Genomic DNA, 23,850 nt, shown 5'->3' with positions numbered 1-23,850 from the left:
GAACTTCTTTCTCTGAATTTTGTAACATTGTAAATATAAGTACACCATATCACTGCCTGCATGCTTCTCTCAGGCTGCCATGGAGACCACAGGCAGTTGGCTCTTTATTCCTTGACCTTCCAAAGACTATATAAAGTAGCCATCAACTGTTCTGATTTGCCGTGGATAGACTTAGATGAAGAATCAGATTCCAGTGATGATAAACTGTCTTGTTTCTTGGGTGGGAAAACAGTTTGACTCATCTCATCCCCTGGCCTCCATTCCTCCATGATACGAAACAGTAAAATCTAAATAAAGTGATATCAAATTGAAAACAACACTTTGTTTTGCTCTATGTATATGAGCAAACATTTGGAATTTTTGCTTCCAAAATAGGCAGAATCCTACTACACAACTCAGTTGGAGAAAGGATCCACTCTAGCCCCTCAGAAATGATTGAATATATGTAGCTAGCAGTAATTGAAGGGAAGCTCTATATGAAATGAGTTGGAACCCTCAACCATTGTATTTGCAACAGCTGACTGACGTTATTAGAAAGTGCCAGCTATAATAAATGTATGCATGGTTAAAAAAGAAAAAAAAGCACACTATGGGAACTTGGACTTAAGTTATTTACCAATAACCTGGAAAACACAAATTAAACTCTTTTGTAGATTGGGTCCTCCAAAAGAGACCACCATCTCCTTGTAAAACACAGACGTTTTATTAGGGAAAGTCACTTTAAGTTTCATTTTAAGTTTCAAGCCTTTGTTCCTTCCCCAACTCAACATTCATGACTATGTGATGCTATTTTTTCTTTTTTTTACTATCTATTTTTCAAAAGTTGGTGAAAGTTGTGTTCCAGTGATCATCCGATTATGAGTTAGGTTTTTTAAAAATTAGAAGTCATTTGAGAATAAAATAGCAAGTGTCACTATAAATCTGAAATGAAATACATGTTAGGAAACACACTTTCTCTTATCATGCAATTGTCTCTTACAAGGTAGCTAGGAAAAATGATCTCCTTTAGCGTTTATTATTGTATAGCTCCTTCCACAATTGGTCCATTGGTTACAGGTTTCCTGCTCTTGCTATTGTTTGGCGGTGAAGAAGCAAACAAAGGAAACGCACTGAATTGTCACATGACTATTTAGGATAGTCATGAGCAACATTTTCTTCTTGTATGAAAAAATAACATTTAAATATTGTGGTTATGTATCATGAGTGTCTGACAGCAGAAACCATTGTGATTGGCAGGCAGTAGATTAAATTTATGGGTTTTAGGCTTTTTTTTTTTTCTTAATAAGGATACCTTGAGAAAGTCCAAGGGAAATGAAAGTCAGTTTTGTCATCTCGCACAGATTTCAAAGGCAGGGGGCTACACCAGGGCTTGAAAGGTCTATATTACACTGCTGCTGTCTAGCTATACTTGACAATGAGACATACTGTATTTGCTCACGGTGCTGGAGTTTATCATGCAAGAAGAGTAATTATATTTGAATTGTGTCAGCCAGCCACCCTAAAATGAAGGAACGTCAACGAATGTTGCTCCAAGGAGAAGGAGATGATTAGTTATAATTATACTCAGTGTCCAAGAAAAATGTTTCATTCCCTCATTCTGTTGCAAAGGGGAGAGGGAAAAAAAACCCAACAAAATTTTTTTAGTACTTCTCAGTATTAAAAAAAAAAACTTTCAGGGTGGCCATTTATTGTAGAAATTTCAGATAAACGCTCTGGTGTGACCATTTAACTGTCTGAGGACTTGCTTGGTCTGTGCAAAATTTTATAGCCTTTAAAATAAATAGTGTGTAATACATCTTCTAAATTTTTCTTCCTCACCATTTGTAGACAATTTCATAACAGGGGAAATGTTAGACAATAGGAAACACATTTTTAATTCACCTAACTGTGGTTTCATCTACATAGTGCCAAGGCATAAAATATGGCTTTACAGCCACTTATGAATATGGTGATTTGATTTATAATTCTTGTCAAATGAACGGTTTGTTTGAGATGATGGGATGAATACTCTGGAGTGTTAATACTTTTTTGTGTGTTTTTGTCAGCAAATGGTTACCGGAACTTAGCTCTCATATCCTAAGAATACATATTTTGAAGCTTATGTGTCTCTGAGACTTTTTAGGTGGTGCATTTTGCTCTATATTCTTTTTTTATTGTGTAGTGTCCCATATCTAGCTTAGAGTGATGGTTTTGGGGGTATTAGTTTGTTGGTCAACTCTCATAGTTGTTGATTCCTGTGACTTCCTATGTATAACTTTTTGGGGATAAAATTCTCACTTCAGCAATTTTTTAATAATGTTGAGATGATGATATGGTTGATGGGCTTGGCTTATCCCTCAAATAATTTATTATTATACTTATAAGAATGAGCTTAATTTGTGTGGTTTCAGTAACTTCCCAAGACATTCTCATGAAACCAATATTTTAAGTAATGGTAAGATGAGTAGAGATAATGGATTTTAAAATGGATGGTGTTCTCAAGTTGTATTTGCTGAAAAATCAAATTAGTACCAGCCATTTTTGTATATTATTTAATTTAACTTCCTTAGCAGTGAAGACATAGGTGGTCAAAACATTTAAAATATTATTTCTGTTATCTGAGTAATATAGTCTACCAGCTTTGATTATATAACTATAAATATATAATCAATATGTACATGTTTTTATTGGAAGTTGAAATAATAAAGTATTTTCAAAGATGTTAGAATTATAAAAGTCATAGAGATGCTCTTTCTGGTTTCCATATTTGCATCTGGTTGGATAACTATCATGGATCACTCTGAATGGCTCTGAGTAGTTGTCTTTAACATGATAGTTTACCTAACAGAAGTTTGCAAACTCTTATCAGAAAATGTGCAATGTATCTACGTCTGATCCATATAAAGTGAATTGGGACATGACATAGTCTTCATGCAGAGAAAACCTCACTATTTCACCTCAGACAGCTAGATCATTGAGACAGAATTTCATGTATATGTACATATATAAATTGCTTTTTCTCAGCTGCTCAACTCATACACACAACATGTATAACATGTATAACACAGCCATAACACTGTTGCCTGATGTGACTGCCTGTTCCAGGTGGTGGAGGTCATTGCCATGATAACCCTGATTTTTTAAATCACATCCAAGTGGTGAGCACTGTTGCTGCAGTGAGCTCTTCAGATGGTTTTTCCTTACTGTGATTTTCTTTTTTTCATGTGTTTAAATGTAATCAGACCCATAAATAGATTTGCCAAATAAAGAATTTTCAGTGTGAGTTTTAAGATTTCCAAATTGTACTTGACTGTAAATATTATAGCTTAAGGATGCCACCAATCTATAATTTTTTGCTATACGAATCATTTTCTTTCCCTTTATATGAATTTTAGTTTTAGATATGTTGGTTTATCCCAATGCGCAATGTCAATAACTATGGCTCCAAAGTCTTTTGTGCTTTTCTTTCTTTCTTTTTTTTTTTTTTTGTCAAGTACACAGAATTGAGTCAATCATGGTCCTCATTCATAGCCTACTATGTTGTAGATTGGCTGGCACAAGCCCCCTTTTGTTTCATTTTGTTTTCCAGTGTGGTCCCCAATCTCTACTTAATGCATGTTCTTGCAATTCTTGCCATGTATATGTGTGTGTCTAGATACACACATAAAAATTATATACGATAAATAAAATTATAGATGTACACAAAGTTAAGCATACCCTTGAAAATATGCAGTATTGTTTTGAGTGTCTTTTAAATATATATAAATTGTATTGTGCTATAAATCTCATTTAATTTCTTGCTTAAAAAATTAAGCATTATGTTTTTGAGCTCTTTCTATGTTGCTAAATGTTAAGTCCAGCTTGTGAGTTCTGCCTCTGATTTCGTACTCATGGTTTGCACACTTGATATTTTACCATTCCCAGAGATGGATATTGTGTTTCCTCCTCTATTTGCAATTATAAACAATGCTTCTGTGAACATCCCTATACATACTCCTTTGTGGACCTGTGAAGGAATATATTCAGAAGGATTGCTGGGTTGGTGGGTCTGTGCCCATTTCCTTTTGACAAAACCTTTCCACCTAAATTTGGACCAATGAATGAGCAAATGCTGGTTTGCATTTTGGGATCACCTAGAATTCCTCCCCCCCCACCCCACTTGCTTGAGCTTCAAAATCAGGTTAACAGATGTCTTTTTGGAAGGAAAAATTTGACCCTGTTTTTTCCTTTTACATCAGCTAATCAGCAGCAGTATAAATCTGCTTCAAAGCAGTGCCACTTTTTTAAACTTAGGAATAAAACTGATGGGGCTTTGTATTAAATTGTGTAAAATATTTATCCTAGCATTGTAATCAGTAAGTCTGAGTTTACAAGTAGAATGTCTATTTTTTGATGATTTTACATTTACTTAGATGACTGATAAAGCAACTTTAATTATACATGGACCGTCTGAATACAGTTCTTTACTATCTTGCACCCTCATGTAGTAAACAGAGAGCAAAAGAGTGTACAGAGTGCATAGCTGTGCCGTGTGTGTGTGTGTCTGTGTGTGAGTACCTGCCTCAGATCTTCATTTCTGGTTAGCTTGTCTTTATCAGAATTTCTTCCTTACTTTACACCCAAATTCTGTCACCCAAATTCAAACAGCAGTTCCAAACAAGAGCTTCAGAAAGGAAGTGAAAATGATGTTGGATGAATATTATTTGCTGAATACTTTCCTCAAACCCCATTGCCCAAAGAGCCCCCATTTCAATGAATCCTAGGCTGTGTGGCAGAGCGTCTTTTGTTTACTGGAAATAGAGACCTTATACAAGTTACCTTTCCATCCATGTGGGGGGGTCTGTTTATGCAGGAGAAGCAGTGACTAACTGGAAAACTAAACTGAGACTCTCTCATCAGTGTCTTATGGGGAATTGTATATATTTATTAAATTACATAATGGTTTATTTCATGTTTTATTTTCCTATCTTTCCTAGTAAATCTGTGTCCCAAATATCAAGAACTGCAATCAGCATGATTATAAAGGAAAATATGCTATTTAACTTGGTCACGAGAAGGCTCTTATCTAGTTATTTAGATAAAACCTAAGTGACCACTTCTTAATTTAGGCGATTTGTTTATAATTTCAAACATCATTTTGTTTTTCTCTTAGGCATCCCTCTATACCACATCCGTATTGATAGCCCTTCGCTCTAACTTTACGTATCGGATAGAAACAGTGATTTCTTTTTGTTTTCCGTTGTAAATTTTCTTAGTGTATTTTTAAAAATTAGCTGACATGAACGCTGATTGATGTTACATTTATTGAAACCCTCTTTTTAAAACCTAAATATTTTAGCGGCTTTTGCAGCAATAACAATAATAAAACCCCAATTCTTTGACTTTCAGTGCACATCTTTTAATGATTCCTCACACTCTATTTGGAATTGAACCGTCCTTTCTGGCTCGCGTTGAGGCTGGGCATGGTTATTAATTCATTATGGAATGGTGGATCCACTCTTAGGCTCTTCTGCCTTCCTTTGGTCCTGGGAGCCAAGGAGAGAGAGGAGGAGGGGTGGGGGGAAGGAGGAGAGACAGTGAAGGGAAGAGGGAGACAGGGAGACAAAGCCTGAGAGAGAGACGATGACATTAGAGGTGACACATAGCTATCCTGAGCTTCCTCATTCTGAGGGGAGAATAATGAAGGGCTTTCCCTGCGTTCTACAGCCCGAGGACAACCCTATGGCCACAGCACCTTTTCTAATCCCATTTTCTGTGTGCTGCATGTCATAATCTGTAAGGCACTGGTTCCAAGTGAAAACACTGAATCCAAACAGTGACTGGGTCTTGTATTTATTTGCACTTTAAAACTACAGTGTGTGGGAAAACTTACTCCTTAAAAAAAAAGGGCAGCAGCAAAACAGCATCAGGAGCATGTTGACATTAAAGTAGCATCACTGGACCCAGCATGCCTTCACATTTCAGTCCTCTGTTTTATAGCAGCACGTCACCAGTGAGAGAAAAGTGTGTGTCTCTTTAAAACTTTTTGTTGAAATCTCCTCTCTTTGGATTATCTTTGTTTCTTCCAGTTTAGGGCCCTGTGTAACAGTAAGCAGCTGTCCTAGAGTCTGGCTGACCCTAAGCACCCCACTGTCTAGAGAACCATGGAAGGCTACAGCCACAAGATTCTGAGTGGCAAGAAGGCAGGACAATTTTCCTAGATGCAGGGACCTGGGAGGAAGCATGTCAAAAGCAGCAGGGTTATATCCTGCATGCTGTTTTGTACACGAAGATCAATGGTAATAACCAAGAAGAAGAACTTGTACACAGAGCATATTGAAATAGCCACTTACCAACTTTCCTCTGCCAACCTGGTGAGTAGAACAGTCACTAGATTAAATGATTCTCACTCTGTACGAAGAGAGTGGATGGTATAAATGGAAAGTCTGTGTGTATTATTTTGAAGGTATGAATAGTATTTGTAAACTTCCTGGGAGTGAGAGGCAAAGAGGACCAGATAGGAGCCAGAGTGAGGAGGTGATTCATTAGCCTGACAGTGGGGGTGGGGGGGGCAAAGCTGGGAAACTGGAAAACAGGCAGATTTCTGGGGCTAGCATTCATGTCTACCTGTCTGCTGGGAGTGTTCTAGCCAGAACTTAAGAAAGAAACTATTGTAAAAAGCCTAATCTAGCTATTTTATAAATGCTGATTAATCATTATAGCAGCAAATGTCTTGCTGATATAGAAATGGTATGATTACAGTTGAAAAAAGTCATTATTTAGACCTGTAGTCATTATAATTCTATGGGCATAACATTCACTATTTTACTCCTTCAAAATTTGGCTAAGATGTGTTAAAAATGTAATATAACATTTTATTATAAAATTGCATTTTCTTTTTGCAAATATAAAGCAAAAATAACAGCTCATTTTGATCTAGTTTAGCCTGCTAGAAATAGGTTGTGACTATTGATCAATAAGATTAACTATATTTTAATAAAATAGTGAAAAAATTGCTGCAGAAGAGGTGTTTAAATGGATATTAATTTAGTTTTTTAAATTCTCTTTATTCCATTGATGTTCTTTCATTCTCTTGTGGTCAATTCGGGTCTTTTCTTTGTTCACTTTCTAGGGCTACAAATTTATTCTATGTAATTATGTAACAATTCGAAAAGAAAATACTTAGTTCGCTTTTGGTTTAATAGGATTTCTTGGCTGAAGATGAGAGAGTTAATTTAAAAATTCACAAATGCATACTAAACATTTTATAGTAATTATGCCTATTGAAGCAGTAATAGGAGGCCTCCACTTTTAAAAAATATGAATTAAGGATGTGGAGAAAAAATCTGCTGATCCAACCAGGGACATCTAATAACTTGGTCAAAAATGCTGTTTGATTGTTAGAATTCTCTAAATGCATTGTCTGGTATTTGGAACTTAGTTATTATTATTAGGTCTGGCCTATCAACTCAGAGGAAGAACGATGAAGCCATCCTTAGCCAAAAGAAAACCTTTTTTTTTTTTTTTTAATCAACATTTTTTTTTCACTCAGATTATAATTCAGCTTTCATAACTAATAGAATTTACATTTACTGGTTCCCATTTGAATATAATTATTTTTACCCTGTTCTGTCTGGCAGTCATTTATAAGGAAAACACAACAGCATTACAAAGAGATCATTTCAGGTCATTTATTATTGTGTGATTTTAATAGAATTTTGGCTCATTTAGTACATCCTCATTTCAGAAGAATTAATGATACCCTAATGGGTAAATAAGCAGGATCACTTGTGTGCTTTACTAAGCGAATTTCTGATTTTTAAAATGATAATATTCTGGTGGGGTCTCTAGTCACTTCATCTCAGAATAATGTGAATACTGTAATTGGCATAATTTTCTAATTTCTGGTAAATTATGGATGCAGACTTTGGTTTTATTCCAACACCTTCACTAACTAGCTGTATGATTTTGGACAATTCACTTAATATTATCAGACTTCTGATTTCTTATATGTCTAAAGTGCGGACAGAGGAAGAGGCACTCCAACATCCTTTTCTTATTCCAAAGTTTTATGATATAGAAAGAATTTGCATGAACTTAACTGAGTACTATGTAGAAGATCATAGTTACTGTGATAGTGTGATTGAATCAAATTGAGCATTGGTTTTCTTTCCAGGCTCTCAGAAGTATTGTTGAAAAGAAAATTGAGATGTCCTTAATGATTCTGGCCATTTCATTTGGTCTTGCTTTGTATTATCTGATAGTTGACTAAAAGTAAAAAGACATACTGTACAGTAGCTTGGAGTGACTTAGAAAATAATATTACACTTTTATTAGTGAGGAATCTATTGGTTGCAAGTGACAGAACTCCAATTCAAATTACCTTAAGCAAAATAAGGGGAATATTTTGGAATCTGTAGTCATCCATCCAAGGATGGATCTACTTCAGGTACAGGTAGATTCAGGGTTTCAAATAGTGTCCTTAGAGCTTTGTTTCTCTATCCCTTTGCCCTATTTTCCTATTGATCTCAACATGAGAGGAAAGGAAGCCCCAAGAATTTATCTATCCTTTTGAATTTTGATTAAAAGGAAGAAAGACTCTCTCAATCCAATCAAATACTCTGACTGGCTTTCATTAGGTCATGAACTCATCCAATCACTGTGGTTACGATAGGGATGGAGTATTCTGATTGGCCAGCTGTGAGTCATAGGATCATCATGTGGCCACAGACAGGTTCACCCCACCCAAATCACAAGAAATGGGCTTTCCAATGGAGAGCCCATAATGGATTCTATTATTAGAATTGCGGTGGACATGCAGAAAAGACACAACAAAGTCACAAATCTAACACAAGTTCTTAGATTGATTACGTTTTTGGCAGTTGAAAAAATTGTAGCCAAATGGATAAGTCGTCAACACATTTGGAAAACAACAACAAAGCAACCAGTAGCTGAACGGCTTCCACTCATTCTTTAAATGATTCAATCAGGCAGATGTCAAGACCCTTCCTGAACTAATTTAAAAATGATCTGCCCAAGGATTCAGAACTTTGCTTTATTCATGCATGTATTTCATTCTTTTAATAATTTATAGTTGTGAAGCTTTGTGTTTCTCCAAGGTATTCAAGATGGGCACCTTGATTTTCTTGCTTGTTAACACTTACACGTCTCTAATATGACTGCTCCATTCCTATTTTATATGATAGAGAGTAGAATTTGAAATGATTTTTAGGATATTTTTCAAAATCAAAGGACAAGATGTCATCTTTTCAGGCTCCTCTCTAATGTTTTCTTGTGTGACAAAATGTGATTTAAACTTTCCATTTGGTACCCATTCAGTATTGATTGAATTTTATTCTGAATCACAGGAATATCTTGAGTCATATATTGTGTAAAAGTCCAGGCAACATTTACTTTTGTCATTTATCAGAAAAACACAGAGACTGTGGGGCAAGTGTCACTCAATTATTATTAGTTACTAATAATTAGAACTAGAGATCTTTTAACTGGCAAAAAGTTTTATTTAACAATCCATATAATTAGACTAAAAAATATTCGCTGGTGCTATCTCATTAGGTAATGATCATCAAGCCAACAGAGTGGAGAAGAAAGAATGTGTACTTTGGCAACACACAGAGCTGGTTCCAAACCCAGCTCTTGCAATTACTGGTTCTGTGGCTCTAGGCATGTGATTTAATCTCCTTTGTCTCATCCTTATTTGCAAAATGGGGAGAGTCATAATCCTTATTCACAAGATTCATATCAATATAAAAATGAGGAGTCTAGGTGCCAATTCCTAGCATAAAAATTTAATAAATATTATTTAGTTTTACCCTTCCTTTCTTTCCACTCTTTCTCCTCCTTTCTTTTTTTTTAAAAAAATCTAGCTTAACCATCATATATGCATTCTTTGTCACATATTTTAAGCAAAGAATAAGTATCCTTAATTGAAGTAATGATTGATTAAATACCAATTTACTTAAGAGGAAAAAACCTCATACCTGATAACAAATAATATGTAGATGTTTCCTTATGACGAACTGGGAATGATTTGGTTTAAACCATATGCTCTCTCTTTTTTTTTTTGGTCATGCTGGGCATGCAGGATCTTAGTTCCCCGACCAGGGATTGAACCCGTGCCCCCTGCAGTGGAACTGCAGAGTCTTAACCACTGGACTTCCAGGGAAATCCCTAAACCATATGCTCTTTTTTTTCTTTTTTAAAAAATTAATTAATTAATTTTTGGCTGTGTTGGGTCTCCGTTGCTGTGCGCGGGCTTTCTCTAGTTGTGGCGAGCAGGGGCTACTCTTTGTTGTGGTGCATGGGCTTCTCATTGTGGTGGCTTCTCTTGTTGTGGAGCATGGGCTCTAGGCACATGGGCTTCAGTAGTTGTGGCACTTGGGCTCAGTAGTTGTGACTTGCAGGCTAGTGTGGCATAGATGGCTGTGAGGTAACTAAGTTCAGCTAGATGTCGGTTTCAGTCATGCCCACTCTTCCCATTGAGGCTACAGATGTGGACAAGTTACTCTTTTGGATCCTCACTTTCCTTACAGGTTGAATGGGAAGAAAACTATTCATTTTGGGAGGTTGTTTAAGGATAAATGAAAGAGAGGATTTCAGTGTCAGGCATATAATCGACACTCTGTAATTTTTAGGTTTTATTATTGCTGCTATGTATTATTTTCAGAAGGAATTTTGAGACCATCTTGGATCATTGAGAATATTTGTTGTTGTTCAACTAAGGAAGGAAAAACAGAGAAGTCCCTGTTACCAAGAGTGATGTGAAACAAGATCTCACTCATTTCTGATGACAGTGCAGATTGGAGCATCTCTTTTGGAAAAAGCCTTAGCCATTTGGTATCTATTGTAACACTACCGTGGTGCAAGAATGCGCTATTTAAATAGCGTGGGTTAGGAGAACTGAGTGGGCAGAAAGGGCTTGTGATGATTCAGTGGAAAAAAGGGAACCCAGTGGAATCAGGAAGTGTCTTTCTGGTAAACACTGGAAAAAGCTGGAGAAAAGAGAAAAAAAAAAAATTGCCATTTCCACTGACTTAAAATCTTTCTTCCCACTTTCGGCTTCTGTTGACAGCATGACCTAACTCTTTGCAGAAGGCAGTGACCATAGCAGATGGTGGTGTAAACACCTGGGGTATTAGCAGTTAGAAACTGGGAGAGACTAATTCTGTGGTCAAGACTTTTCAGCTCAAATCTGGGATTCAGGGTCTTGTGTGCCAAGCCAAAGAGTGAAAACACACCCTGATGAAAACCCTTCCATAGTCAGCACAATTCAAGGAGTTCCACTGAGGCCAGGACCAGTAAATAACACCAACTCCAAAGAGTCACATGAGGGGTGTGACTGCGTTTTCCAGGCTGATGCCATCCTGTCTTCCAGCTTATGCACAATCCACACACCTGTATGTGACATATGACAGCTAGCCTTTCCTGTTACTCCTGTTTCCTATCATCACTTCTTGGGGTGAGAGCTTGTCCTTTATTTTAAACATTCCCATGTTATTGGGCAAAGCTAATGTGAGGTATATACTTTCTACCGACATTCCACCAAAAGAATTATCTGAGAGACTACAGGAAAACTTACCTAGAAAGAGGTATCAAAGTAATAGATCCACAAGATATTTACGCATTTTTGCTGCCATACTCCTAGGATCCCACTACCAGATCTGGAAAGTATCCAGAAAATACTTAAAGAAGTTCAAAGGTAAACATTTTGAGGTAATATACATACCCCAAATGAGAAAAGGCTTAAGTAAATTAGTAGAATATTATGCTTCTAATAAAAATTATGCATGTGAAAAATACTCACCAATATCATGTAACATCATGCGGGAAAGAAAAGGTACAATATTTGATATACATGACAATTACAACAATGTGAAGAATAAGCACTTATGAAAACAATGAAGAGCATATACAAAAATCATAATACTTCTATTGGGTAGTATGCTTATGGGATATTATTTTTATGTTAATTTAAAAGTAAAGCAAAGACTTATTTATGCAGGATTTTTTCTTTTAAGATCAACTCTTTATTATGCCTGTATCTTCTGAGAACTGTAAAGAGGAAGAGAAGAATTCAGTATTTTATTGTGAACATAATACTCTTCAGCTCAAGTTCCCAAAAGTGGGATTTATTTGAAATGAATTATAATTAAATAAGAAACCAGACATATTCCAATAGCTGTAAGATTAAAAATAGAGAGAAAAAAAAACTTTTAAGACATATGAAAGTTAAAGATCTCACCATCACACTGACTAGATGTTTTTATTTATGCCACAGTGTAAACACAAATTGTAGATATTGGAAATGCATGATATGTCTCATCTAATGTTTTTTGGGGAATTTTGCATCTTCACCCTTGTCTGTGTTTCCAAAATATAAAGTCTACTTTGACATTACTTTACTGTGTTGGTCTTCTCCCCTCATTTATTAAAACAGAAAATGGTAGAGAAAATGTCAAAAGATTGTGTTTCTTAAGCAATATCCACCAGCTTTTAAGGAAAGTATATTTTCTAAGTCAAAAGTCACAAATAATCAAATGGAAAATCTGTTGGTTGATACTTGATGTCCCCAATTGTCATGGATGTGCAAGGGAATATTTTATCCTTCTGACCAGGTTTATCATACTCATTTTTCACTTAGAATATACACACATGAAAAGTTCTCCTTCTCTGATACCTTTCTAAATAAATAACTTTGAGAGCATTTCCCCCCTTTTTTTCTTGTTTTTAAAGAGAGTGGACCAGGGAACTTTTCCTCTAATCCCGTTGAAGGCACGTTTCTGGGAAAGCTAAGTATTTAGGCACAAGACAAGAATCTGCCTAAGTTAAGCCTTGCAAAGAATCATAATATCCCTCCACTTCTTTTACTCTACTTTTCTGTATATTGGCCTAGTTCCTAACAGGCTATAAACTCTGGTATAGTTTATAAGGAACTTAGTATTGGAAATTTCCTTTAATTGGAAGCAATGAGCTGAAACCAAAAGACTGTTGAATTTAGAATTAGAATTAGAATCTGCTGTACAGCATAGAGCCTATAGTTAATGATACTGTATTGTATGCTTAAATATTTGCGAAGAAGGTAAATTTTACGTTGTGTTCTTATCACACAAAATAAAAATATTAATAAATCAAGAGGGTGGGAGGAAACTTTTGAGAGAGATGGGTATGTTTATGGCATAGATTGTGGTGATGGTTTTCAGGCGTATACTTAACTCCAAACTCATCAAGTTGTATATGTCAAATATGTACAGGAAGGAAATAATAAAGATTACAGTGGAAATAAATGAAGTAGAGACTAAAAAGACAATAGAGAAGATCAATGAAACTAAGAGCTGGTTCTCTGAAAAGATAAACAAAATTAACACGACTCACGAGGAAAAAAGAGAGAGGACTCAAATAAATAAAATCAGAAATGAAAGAGGAGATGTTACAACTGATACCACAGAAATACAAAGGATCATAAGAGACTACTATGAACAATTATACAACAACAAATTGGACAACTTGGAAGAAATGGATAAATTTCTAGAAACATACAACCTATCAAGACTGAGTCATGAGGAAAAGAAAATCTGAGCAGACTGACTACTAGTTAGGAGATTGAATCAGTAATCAAAAACCTCCTAACAAACAAGTCCAGGAGCAGACAGCTTCATTAGTGAATTCTACCAAATTTTCAAAGAAGAATTAATACCAATCATTCTCAAGCTCTTCCCAAGTATAGACAAGAAGGGAGCTCTTCCAAACTCATTTTATGAGGCCAACATTACCCTGATACAAAAACCAGACAAATACCACACCAAAAAAGAAAATTACAGGCCAATATCACTGATGAACATAGATGCAAAAGTCCTCAACAAAATATTAGCAAACCAAATTCAATAGCACATTGAAAGGATCATACACATTATCAGCTGGGATCCAGGATCACAAGAGTGGTTCAAGATCCACAGATCAATCAATATGATACACCACATTAACAAAGTGAGGATAAAATGCATATGATTCTCTCAGTAGATGCAGAGAAAGCATTTAACAAACTTCAACATCTATTTATGATAAAAACTCTCAACATTGCATGTAGAAAGGGAACATACCTCAACATAATAAAGGCCATATATAACAAGCACACATCTAACATTATATTCAATGGTGAAAAGCTGAAGCTCTTCATCTAAGGTCAGGAACAAGACAAGCATATCCATTCCTGCCACATATGTTCAACATAGTATTGGAAGTCCTCGCTAGAGCAATTAGGCAAGAAAAAGAAATAAAAGGCATTCAAATTAGAAAAGAAGAAGTAATACTATCACTATTTGCAGATGACATGGTATTATATATAGAAAACCCTAAAGACACCATCAAAAATCTGTTAGAACCAATAAATGAATTCAGTAAAGTTGCAGAATACAAAATCAACAAACAGAAAAAGCTGTTGCATGTCTGTACACTAATAACAAACCATCAGAAAGAGAAATTAAGAAACAATCCCATTTATAATTGCATCAAAAAAATTATAATACCTAGAAATAAATTTAACCAAGGAGATGAAAGACCTATATATTGAAAACTATAAGACAATAATGAAAAAAATTAAAGAAGACACAAATAAATGGAAAGATAACCCCATGCTCATGGACTGGGAGAATCAATATTGTTAAAATGTCCCTAATACCCAAAGCAATCTATGGATTCTATGTAATCCCTATCAGAATTCCCATGGCATTATGCCTTTTTTTTTTGGTCTCACCACACAGCACATGGGATCTTAGTTCCCTGACCAGGGATCGAACCCATGCCCCCTGCAGTGGAAACACAGAGTCCAAACCACTGGACTGCCAGGGAATTCCTGAAATTCTCATGGCATTTTTCAAAGAAATAGAACAAATAATCCTAAAATTTATATGAAACCATGGAAGACTGTGAATAGTCAAAGCAAGCTTGAGAAAGAAGAACAAAGCTGGTGGCATCATGCTCCCTGATTTCAAACTATCTTACAAAGCTGTAGTAATTAAAAGAGTATGGCACTGGCATCAAAACAGACACATAGATCAACGGAACAGAATAGAGAACCCAGAAATAAACACACATATGGTCATTTAATTTACAACAAAGGAGCCAAGAATATACAATGGGAAAACACAGTCTCTTCAACAAATGGTATTAGGAGAACTGGACAGCTACATGTGAAAGAGTGAAACTCAACCACTATTGTACACCATAAGCAAAAATTAACTCAAAATGAATTAAAGACCTGAATGTAAGACCTGAAATTCTAAAATTCCTAGAAGAAAAAAACATGTGGTAAGCTCCTTGACAGAGGTCTTGGTGATGATTTTTTTGAATCTGACACCAAAGCAAAAGCAACAAAAGCAAAAATAAGTGGGACTACATTAAACTAAAAAGCTTTTGCACAGCAAAGGAAACCACTGAAGCAAAAAGAAAGGGCAACCTATTGAGGGGAGAAGTTATTTGCAAATCATATATCTGATAAGGGGCTAGTATCCAAAATATATAAAGAACTCATACAGGTCAATAACAAAAAAACAATCCAATCAAAAAATGTACAGAGGATCTGAATAGACATTTTTCCAAAGAAACATACAGATGGCCAAAAGATACATGAAAAGATGCTCAACATCCTTAATCATCAGGAAACTGCAAATCAAAAATTACCTCACACTATTAGAATGACTATTATCAAAAAGACAAGAAATAACAAGTATTGGTAAGGAGGTGGAGAAAAGGGAATACTTGTATCCTGTTGATGGGATTGTAAATTGGTGCAGGCAATATGGAAAACAGTATGAAGTTTCCTCAAAAAATTAAAAAATAGAGAGAGACTCAGAGGAGCTTCAAGATGGTGGAAAAGTAAGACGTGGAGATCACCTTCCTCCCCACAAATACATAAAAAATACATCTACATGTGGAACACCTCCTACAGAACATCTACTGAACCCTGGCAGAAGAACTCAGACCTCCCCAAAGGCAAGAAACTACTCACGTACCTGGGTAGGGCAAAAGAAAAAAGAAAAAACAGAGACAAAGAATAGGGACGGGACCTGCGCCAGTGGGAGGGGGCTGTGAAGGAGGAAAGGTTTCCACACACTAGGGAGCCCCTTCGTGGGCGGAGACTGCAGGTGGCGGAGGGGGAAGCTTCGGAGCCATGGAGGAGAGTGCAGCAACAGGGGTGCGGAGGGCAAAGCGGAAAGATTCCCACACAGAGGAGCGGTGGCAACCAGCACTCACCAGCCCGAGAGGCTTGTCTGCTCCCCCGCCGGGGTGGGTGGGGGCTGGGAGCTGAGGCTCGGGCTTCGGTCGGATGCAGGGAGAGGACTGGGGTTGGCTGCGTGAACACACCCTGAAGGGAGCTAGTGCGCCACATCTAGCCGGGATCGAGTCCGGGAAAAAGTCTGGAGCTGCCAAAGAGGCAAGAGACTTTTTCTTGCCTCTTTGTTTCCTGGTGCGCGAGGAGAGGGGATTCAGAGCGCCGCCTAAACAAGCTCCAGAGATGGGCGCGAGCCACGGCCATCAGCGCGAACCCCAGAGGTGGGCATGAGATGCTAAGGCTGCTGCTGCCGCCACCAAGAAGCCTGTGTGCGAGCACAGGTCACTCTCCACACCGCCCCTCCCGGGAGCCTGTGCAGCCCGCCACTGCCAGGGTCCCGTGATCCAGGGACAACTTCCCCGGGAGAATACATAGCGCCTCAGGCTGGTGCAACGTCACGCCGGCCTCTGCCAGTGCGGGCTTGCCCCGCATCCATACCCCTCCCTCCTCCTGGCCTGAGTGAGCCAGAGCCCCCGAATCAGCTGCTCCTTTAACCCCATCCTGTCTGAGCGGGAACAGATGTCCTCAGGCGACCTACACGCAGAGGCGAGACCAAATCCAAAGCTGAACCCCAGGAGCTGTTCGAACAAAGAAGAGAAAGGGAAATGTCTCCCAGCAGCCTCAGGAGCAGCGGATTAAATCTCCACAATCAACTTGATGTACCCTGCATCTGAGAAATACCTGAATAGACAACGAATCATCACAAACTGAGGAGGTGACTTTGGGAACAACGACATATATATATTTCCCCCTTTTTCTCTTTTTGTGAGTGTGTATGTGTATGCTTCTGTGTGTGATTTTGTCTGTATAGCTTTGCTTTTACCATTTGTCCTAGGGTTCTGTCTGTCCGTTTTTTTTTTTAGTATAGTTTTAGCACTTGTTATCATTGGTGGATTTGTTTTTCAGTTTGGTTGCTTTCTTCTTTCTTTCCTTTTTTTTTTTAATTTAAAAAACAATTTTTAATAACTATTTTTTATTTTAATAAATTTATTTTATTTTATTTTACGTTATTTTATTTTATCTTCTTTCTTTCTCTCTTTCTTTTTTTCCTCCCTTTTATTCTGAGCCATGTGGATGACAGTCTCTTGGTGTTCCAGCCAGAGGTCAGGGCTGTGCCTCTGAGGTGGGAGAGCCATGTTCAGGACACTGGTCCACAAGAGAACTCCCAGCTCCATGTAATATCAAATGGCGAGAATCTCCCAGAGATCTCCATCTCAACACCAAGACCCAGCTCCACTCAACAACCAGCAAGCTAGTGCTGGACACCCTATGCCAAACAACTAGAAGACAGGAACACAACCCCGTCCATTAGCAGACAGGCTGCCTAAAATCATAATAAAGCTACAGACACCCCAAAATACATCACCAGACGTGGACCTGCCCACCAGAAAGATAAGATCCAGCCTTATCAACCAGAACACAGGCACTAGTCCCCGCCACCAGGAAGCCTACACAACCCACTGAACCAACTTTAGCCACTGGGTACAGACACCAAAAACAACGGGAACTACTAACCTGAAGCCTGCAAAAAGGAGACCCCAAACACAGTAAGTTAAGCAAAACGAGAAGACAGAGAAACACACACAGATGAAAGAGCAAGGCAAAAACCCACCAGACCTAACAACTGAAGAGGAAATAGGTAGTCTACCTGAAAAAGAATTCAGAATAATGATAGTAAAGATGATCCAAAATCTTGGAAATAGAATGGAGAAAATACAAGGAACGCTTAACAAGGACCTAGAAGAACTAAAGAGCAAACAAACAATGATGAACAACATAATAAATGAAATTAAAAATTCTCTAGAAGGAATCAATAGCAGAATAACTGAGGCAGAAGAACGGGTAAGTGACCTGGAAGATAAAATAGTGGAAATAACTACTGCAGAGCAGAATAAAGAAAAAAAGAATGAAAAGATTTGAAGACAGTCTCAGAGACCTCTGGGACAACATTAAATGCACCAAAATTCGAATGATGGGGTCCCAGAAGAAGAAGAGAAAAAGAAAGGGACTGAGAAAATATTTGAAGAGATTATAGTTGGAAACTTCCCTAATATGGGAAAGGAAATAGTTAATCAAGTCCAGGAAGCACAGAGAGTCCCATACAGGATAAATCCAAGGAGAAACATGCCACAACACATATTAATCAAACTATCAAAAATTAAATACAAAGAAAAAATATTAAAAGCAGCAAGGGAAAAACAACAAATAACATACAAGGGAATCCCCATAAGGTTAACAGCTGATCTTTCTGCAGAAACTCTGCAAGCCAGAAGGGCGTGGCAGAACATATTTAAAGTGATGAAACGGAAAAACCTACAACCAAGATTACTCTACCCAGCAAGGATCTCATTCGGATTTGACGGAGAAATTAAAACCTTTACAGACAAGCAAAAGCTAAGAGAATTCAGCACCACCAAACCAGCTTTACAACAAATGCTAAAGGAACTTGTCTAGGCAGGAAACACAAGAGAAGGAAAAGTCCTACAAAAACAAACCCAAAACAATTAAGAAAATGGTAATAGGAACATACATATTGATAATTACCTTAAATGTAAATGGATTAAATGTTCCAACCAAAAGACAAGACCCGTATATATGCTGTTTACAAGAGACCCACTTCAGACCTAGGGACACATACAGACTGAAAGTGAGAGGATGGAAAAAGATATTCCATGCAAATGGAAATCAAAAGAAAGCTGGAGTAGCAATTCTCATATCAAACAAAATAGACTTTAAAACAAAGACTATTACAAGAGACAAAGAAGGACACTACATAATGATCAAGGAATCAATCCAAGAAGAAGATATAACAATTGTAAATATTTATGCACCCAACATAGGAGCCCCTCAATACATAAGGCAAATACTAACAGCCATAAAAGGGGAAATCGACAGTAACACAATCATAGTAGGGGACTTTAACAGCCCACATTCACCAAAGGACAGATCATCTAAAACGAAAATAAATAAGGAAACACAAGCTTTAAATGACACATTAAACAAGATCGACTTAATAGATATTTATAGCACATTCCATCCCGAAACAACAGAATACACATTCTTCTCAACTGCTCATGGAACATTCTCCAGGATAGATCATATCTTGGGTCACAGGTCAAGTCCTGATAAATTTAAGAAAATTGAAATTGTATCAAGTATGTTTTCCGACCACAACGCTATGAGACTAGATATCAATTACAGGAAAAAAATCTGTAAAAATTACAAACACATGGAGGTTAAACAATACACTACTTAATAACAAAGAGATCACTGAAGAAATTGAAGAGGAAATAAAAAAATACCTAGAAACAAATGACAATGAAAACACGGTGACCAAAAACCTATGGGATGCAGCAAAAGCAGTTCTAAGAAGGAAGTTTATAGCAATACAATCCTACCTCAAGAAACAAACATCTTAAATAAACAACCTAAACTTACGCCTAAAGCAATTAGAGAAACAACAAAAAAAACCAACGTTAGCAGAAAGAAAGAAATCATAAAGATCAGATCAGAAATAAATGAAAAAGCAATGAAGGAAAGAGTAACAAAGATTAATAAAACTAAAAGCTGGTTCTTTAAGAAGATAAACAAAATTGATAAACCATTAGCCAGACTCATCAAGAAAAAAAAGGAGAAGACACAAATCAATAGAATTAGAAATGAAAAAGGAGAAGTAACAACTGACACTGCAGAAACACAAAGGATCATGAGAGATTACTACAAGCAACTCTATGCCAATACAATGGCCAACCTGGAAGAAATGGACAAATTTTTAGAAATGCACAACCTTCCAAGACTGAATCAGGAAGAAATAGAAAATTTGAACAGACCAATCACAAGCACTGAAATTGAAACTGTGATTAAAAACCTTCGAACAAACAAAAGCCCAGGACCAGATGGCTTCACAGGCGAATTCTCTCAACCATTTAGAGAAGAATTAATATATATACTTCTCAAACTCTTCCAAAATATAGCAGAGGGAGGAACACTCCAAACTCATTCTACGAGGCCACAACCACCCTGATAACAAAACCAGACAAATATGTCACAAAGAAAGAAAACTACAGGCCAATATCACTGACGAACATAGATGCAAAAATCCTCAACAAAATACTAGCAAACAGAATCCAACAGCACATTAAAAGGATCATACACCATGATCAAGTGGGGTGTATCCCAGGAATGCAAGGATTCTTCAATATATGCAAATCAATCAATGTGATAAACCATATTAACAATTTAAAGGAGAAAAACCATATGATCATCTCAATAGATGCAGAGAAAGCTTTTGGAAAAATTCAACACCCATTTATGATAAAAGCCCTGCAGAAAGTAGGCATAGAGGGAAATTTCCTCAACACAATAAAGGCCATATATGACAAACCCACGGCCAACATTGTCCTCAATGGTGAAAAACTGGAACCATTTCCACTAAGATCAGGAAAAAGACAAGGTTGCCCACTCTCACCACTATTATTCAACATAATGTTGGAAGTTTTAGCAACAGCAATCAGAGAAGAAAAAGAAATAAAAGGAATCCAAATCGGAAAAGAAGAAGTAAAGCTGTCACTGTTTGCAGATGACATGATACTATCCATACAGAATCCTAAAGAAGCTACCAGAAAACTGCTAGAGCTAATCAATGAATTTGGTAAAGTAGCAAGATACAAAATTAATGCACAGAAATCTCTTGCATTCCTATACACTAATGACGAAAAATCTGAAGGTGAAATTAAGAAAACACTCCCATTTACCATTGCAACAAAAAGAATAAAGTATCTAGGAATAAACCTACCTAAGGAGACAAAAGACCTGTATGCAGAAAATTATAAGACACTGATGAAAGAAATTAAAGATGATACAAATAGATGGAGAGACATACCATGTTCTTGGATTGGAAGAATCAACATTGTGAAAATGACTCTACTACCCAAAGCAATCTACAGATTCAATGCAATCCCTATCAAACTACCACTGGCATTTTTCACAGAACTAGAACAAAAAATTTCACAATTTGTATGGAAACACAAAAGACCCTGAAAAGCCAAAGCAATCTTGAGAAAGAAAAACGGAGCTGGAGGAATCAGGCTCCCTGACTTAAGACTATACTACAAAGCTACAGTAATCAAGAGAGTATGGTACTGGCACAAAAACAGAAACATAGATCAATGGAACAGGATAGAAAGCCCAGAGATAAACCCATGCACATATGGTCACCTTATCTTTGATAAAGTACGCAAGCATCTACAGTGGAGAAATGACAGCCTCTTCAATGAGTGATGCTGAGAAAACTGGACAGGTACATGTAAAAGTATGAAATTAGAACACTCCCTAACACCATACACAAAAATAAACTCAAATGGATTAAAGACCTAAATGTAAGGCCAGACACTATAAAACTCTTAGAGGAAAACATAGGCTGAACACTGTATGACATAAATCACAGCAAGATCCTTTTTGACCCAGCTCCTAGAGAAATGGAAATAAAAACACAAATAAACAAATGGGACGTAATGAAACTTAAAAGCTTTTGCACAGCAAAGGAAACCATAAACAAGACGAAAAGACAACCCTCAGAATGGGAGAAAATATTTGCAAATGAAGCAACTGACAAAGGATTAATCTCCAAGATTTCCAAGCAGCTCATGCAGCTCAATATCAAAAAAACAAACAACCCAATCCAAAAATGGGCAGAAGACCTAAATAGACATTTCTCCAAAGAAGATATACAGATTGCCAACAAACACATGAAAGAATGCGCAACATCATTAATCATTAGAGAAATGCAAATCAAAACTACACTGAGATATCATCTCACACTGGTCAGAATGGCCATCATCAAAAAATCTAGAAACAATAAATGCTGGGGAGGGTGTGGAGAAAAGGGAACACTCTTGCACTGTTGGTGGGAATTAAAATTGATACAGCCACTATGGAGAATAGTATGGAGGTTACTTAAAAAAGTAAAAATAGAACTACCATACGACCCAGCAATCCCACTACTGGGCATATACCCTGAGAAAACCATAATTCAAAAAGAGTCATGTACCGAAATGTTCATTGCAGCACTATTTACAATAGCCATGACATGGAAGCAACCTAAATGTCCATCCTTGGATGAATGGATAAAGAAGATGTGGCACATATATACAATGGAATACTACTCAGCCATAAAAAGAAACGAAATGGAGTTATTTGTAGTGAGGTGGATGGAGTTAGAGTCTGTCATACAGAGTGAAGTAAGTCAGAAAGAGGAAAACAAATACAGTATGCTAACACATATATATGTAATCTAAGGGGAAAAAAAAAAAAGGTCATGAAGAACCTAGTGGCAAGATGGAAATAAAGACACAGACCTACTAGAGAATGGACTTGAGGATATGGGGAGGGGGAAGGGTAAGATGTGACAAAGTGAGAGAGTGGCATGGACATATATACACTACCAAATGTAAAATAGATAGCTAGTGGGAAGCAGCTGCATAGCACAGGGAGATCAGCTCGGTGCTTTGTGACCACCTAGAGGGGTGGGATAGGGAGGGTGGGAGGGAGGGAGATGCAAGAGGGAAGAGATATGGGAACATATGTATATGTATAACTGACTCACTTTGTTATAAAGCAGAAACTAACACACCATTTTAAAGCAATTATATTCCAATAAAGAGGTTAAAAAAAAAAAAAAAAGTAAAACTATCACTGTTTGCAGATGACATGATCCTATACATAGAGAATCCTAAAGATGCTACCAGAAAACTACTAGAGCTAATCAATGAATTTGGTAAAGTAGCAGGATACAAAATTAATGCACAGAAATCTCTTGCATTCCTATATACTAATGATGAAAAATCTGAAAGTGAAATTAAGAAAACATTCCCATTTACCATTGCAACAAAAAGAATAAAATATCTAGGAATAAACCTACCTAAGGAGATAAAAGACCTGTATGCAGAAAATTATAAGACACTGATGAAAGAAATTAAAGATGACACAAATAGATGGAGAGATATAACGTGTTCTTGGATTGGAAGAATCAACATTGTGAAAATGACTACACTACCGTAAGCAATCTACAGATTCAGTGCAATCCCTATCAAACTACCACTGGCATTTTTCACAGAACTAGAACAAAAAATTTCACAATTTGTGTGGAAACACATAAGACCCCAAATAGCCAAAGCTATCTTGAGAAAGAAAATTGGAACTGGAGGAATCAGGCTCCCTGACGTCAGACTATACTACAAAGTTACAGTAATCAAGACAGTATGGTACTGGCACAAAAACAGAAATATAGATCAATGGAACAGGATAGAAAGCCCAGAGACAAACCCATGTACATATGGTCACCTTATCTTTGATAAAGGAGGCAAGAATATACAATGGAGAAAAGACAGCCTCTTCAATGAGTGATGCTGGGAAAACTGGACAGCTACATGTAAAAGAATGAAATTAGAACACTCCCTAACACCATACACAAAAATAAACTCAAATGGATTAAAGACCTAAATGTAAGGCCAGACACTATAAAACTCTTAGAGGAAAACATAGGC

The sequence above is a fragment of the Balaenoptera physalus genome, assembly GCF_965194825.1.
Source record: "Balaenoptera physalus genome assembly, chromosome: 5".
Taxonomy (NCBI): Eukaryota; Metazoa; Chordata; class Mammalia; order Artiodactyla; family Balaenopteridae; genus Balaenoptera; species Balaenoptera physalus.
The sequence above is the reverse complement of the archived record's forward strand: the minus strand, read 5'-3'. Positions refer to the sequence as shown.